This window comes from Acinonyx jubatus, chromosome A1, assembly GCF_027475565.1.
Source record: "Acinonyx jubatus isolate Ajub_Pintada_27869175 chromosome A1, VMU_Ajub_asm_v1.0, whole genome shotgun sequence".
Lineage (NCBI taxonomy): Eukaryota > Metazoa > Chordata > Mammalia > Carnivora > Felidae > Acinonyx > Acinonyx jubatus.
Window position 1 is genome coordinate 187,920,802 of NC_069380.1, and position 4,036 is coordinate 187,924,837.

Sequence of the window (4,036 nt, forward strand, 5' to 3'; positions counted from 1 at the left end):
CTCCAGTCGCTCTGGTGGGTGGTTCTTGTGGTTTCTGATATACTAAGACCAACAGATGCTGGGGATTAAGGTATCCTTGGCATTGACTCTTGAAGCAGTGGGTACAAGTAGAAGGAGAGAGAGAAGCATGTCCTCAAAGACCTGAAAGGGGCTTTGGAGAGGCTTCCTGGGAATATGAGAGGGTATGGGGTACAGGAGAGAGATAAAGGGGAACACATTCCAAAGCCTTGCACTCAGAGTCCCAAATTTATGCTATGCCAGAGGCTGAATTATCATAGATACAAATGTCTTAATCTCATGATTCTGTGGACCATAGCTTTGTCTTTTGTCCTTCTTTTAGTCTTGTTCTACAAGACTGCATTCCGCATTCCTACTCCTACACCTCCAAAGCCTTTCTTAATACAAACCTTATCTGTCTACCATGCAGGGTGTTAGCTGAGCCGACCCATGATTTACACAAATGCCACCGAAGTAAAGTAGAGGCTGGGACTTGCACACCACAACATGCTCTGCCCGGCACTTTTTCTGCATTTCCTTTTCTATCTTGACGGTTCATCAAAACACTCACGCGTAAATATGTATTTCAAAGCAACAGGTCTCTTCCTCCTGGGGGAGATATCAACTGGGACATCAAGTCAATACATCTTACCAGATAGAGCCAATATTTTTGATAGCAATATTCATCACCATGACAATTCTGCTGCTGTAAGGGCTATGAAGCAGCGGATGGTTGATTACTAACTAGCGTCCCAAACTAGAAGTCTGGTACCTACACATACATACAAAAGATGGAAAAGGAATCTTTGGCCAACAGCAGAATAAGGTCATTCATGGGGTTGTTGTGATCAAATGGAGTCCTCCAGACAGAAGATGTGCTACGGTGGGAAGAAGCAAGTGCCTCAAAATATTGAAGGCAGTGTCATGATTGTCAGGATGAAAGTGTTAAGAGAGATGCTGGAGAGCACAGTGGGAATAGGACACACGATGCTTTGTGGTCATGTGAAGGATTTTAACTTCTAACCTTAGAGTAATGGCAAGTCACTGAAATGTTTTAAATAAGGAGGTGGCTTCATCAAATTTGCACTTTGTAAAGGGCACTATCGTTGCTATGAAGAGAAATTTTGCGGGAGGAGGTTGTTGATATGTGACCTTAGGTCACTTCCTATCTTCTGCCACAGGATCCATAAAATGAAGAGATTGGAGGGGGTGTTTTGAAAGGTACACTTCCATTTGAAATATCCACGTGGGGTAGTCATTCCTTCAATGAAGGACTTGTAGCCCTGGCTGCTGGTAGTCCTGCCCATGGACAGCCTTTAGTGGGTCTGGAAATTGTCTCTTCTTCAGAGAACTCCCTCACCCAAGGTAACACTTCCCAGAGCACACAGCAAAAAACGATTGATATGGAGTGTGAATATCTGGCCATTTTATCCCAAGGCAGACCATGTCTCAAGTGCTATTCTAGCTCAAGAACTTCCCATGGGGCCAGCATCGCAGCTTGGTTTCACCCTAGGTGCCTCCTGCTTCCATCCTTTCCTTCCACAGGTGCTGGTCCTAGGGTCACTCCTTAACAACCCTCTCATAAAATGCCATTTCCAAATCTGCCTCTTGGAGAACAGCCTGTGACACTGTGTTAGTGTGATGTGCTGTGATCTCCTTCCCGGACTCCACAAACCTTGTTGTTGGTGATAGCCAATAAGGGTATAATACACTATACATGGCTTTGAATTTAAATAATTTAAAAATGGGGTGCCTGGGTGGCTCAGTCGGTTGAGCGTCCGATTTCGGCTCAGGTCATGATCTCGCAGTCTGTGAGTTCGAGCCCCGCATCGGGCTCTGTGCTGATGGCTCAGAGCCTGGAGCCTGCTTTGGATTCTGTGTCTCTCTCTCTCTCTCTGACCCTCCCCCGCTCATGCTCTGTCTCTCTCTCTCTGTCAAAAATAAATAAAACATTAAAAAAATTTTTTTTAAATGAAACACATTTCCTTATTGCAAAATTGTTTCCATTTTAGAGGTTTTAGAATATGTAGATATGAAAAAGGAAACATCCCATTGATTGTCTTAATAATTCATTGCTTACGAAAAAAATGGACCCGTTAGACTTATGCTTCCAGAAAGATGGAGGAGACACATTTTTCCCCATTCCTTTCATTGGAAATGAAGACTCTGAAGACTCTGAAATGTGGAGAGAAGAAGACAGAACAGCCAAGGACTGCAGGAAATGAGGAACAACATGGTGGTGTGTTCCCTGAGTTTCTTTTTGCCTTATACATTCCAGGTTTGGAGCTGCAGAGGAAGCTGGTAATCCTGGAAAAAAGTCCCAACAAAAGCTTTTATCTCTCTAGCCAAAAGACCAGTAAAAGTGCAGCCAAGAAAGACAGCTTTTGGACAAGAACTACTCAGCTAAACATCACAGAAAAATCCATGCTCCTGACCCCCCACAACCCATGCAAGCAAGGATCAAGTGGAGAGTCTAGACTAACATCCTCATGAGGCTGTAACAAAGCATCCAATATTCGCACTGGGTGGTGTCAGAGAATGGCAAGTTAGGAGCTCTGACTTTTATCCAGCCAGCTGGTAAAGAAGTCCCTCCCCACTCATTCCCATATCACTGAATACCATGTAGGGAGCTGGAAATCTCACCTTGCCAGAAAGTAATGAGAAGCACTTCCTATCTCTGGAATGTGAACTGAGGCCAAGTAGGACACCTGGACTTCTATATTCATAACAAGATGGTGCCCCTCTCCCACCCCACCATTCCCTTTCTGGAGTAGTGTTAGAGGAAGGCTGTTAAAAGAAGTTTAAATCAGACCCAGAGTCTCCTAACATAATACAAAAGCATCCGGGCTTCCACCAAAACGTACCTTGTCATGCTGAGAAACAGAAGGATCTCACACTGAATTTATTTATATATTTATGTGTTTACTTAAAAAGTTTTTATTTACTTAATTTTGAGAGAGAGAGAGAGAGAGAGAGCAAGTGGGGAAGGGGCAGAGAGAGGGAGACAGAGAATTCCAAGCAGGCTCCACACTGACAACAGAGACCCCAACGTGGGGCTTGAACTCATGAACCATGAGATCATGATCTGAGCCAAAGTTGGACGCTTAACTGGCTGAGCTACTCAGGTGCCCCAAACAAACTCTTATCATATGATCCAGAACTGTGCTCCTTGGTTTTACCCAAAGGAGTTGAAAACATGTCCACACAAACCTGCACACGGATAGAAGCTTTATTTATAATTGCCTAAACTTGGAAGCAACCAAGGTGATTTTCGGTAGGTAAGTGGAGAGATAAACTCTGGTACATCCAAACAATGGAATATTATTCAGCAATAGAAAGAAATGAGCTATCAAACTATGAAAAGACATGAAGGAAACTTAAATACGTATTAGTAATTGAAAGAAGCCAATCTAACAAGGCTACATAATATATGATTCCAACTATATGACACTTTGGAAAAGGTGAAACTAGGGAGACAGTAAAAACATTAGTGGTTGCCAGAGGTATGGGGGAGGGAGAGATAAATAGGTTAAGTTCAGGGAATTTTTAGGGCAGCAAAACTTATTCTCTTTTTTAAGTGTATTTATTTATTTTGAGAGAGAGAGAGAGAGAGCACATGTGTGCATGCATGTGAGTGGGGGAGGGGCAGAGGCAGAGATGGGGAGAGAGAATCCCAAGCAGGCTCCACACTGTCAGTGCCAATGCGGGGCTTGATCCCATGAACTGTGAGATCATGGTCCAGGCCAAAATCAAGAGCCAGACACTTAACTAACTGATCTACCCAGGCACCCTAGGGCAGTAAGACTTCTATATGATACTCTAATGGTAGATATATGTCATTATATATTTATCAAAACCCATAGACCTATAACATCAAGAGTGAACCCCAATGTAAGCTATGGACTTTGTGTAATATGGCGTGTCAATATTGGTTCATCAGTTGTAGCAGAGGTACCAGTCTGGTGGGGAATGTAGATGGTAGGGGAAGCTATGAGTGGATGGGGAAAGGGGTTACATAGGAACTCTACACTTTCCACTC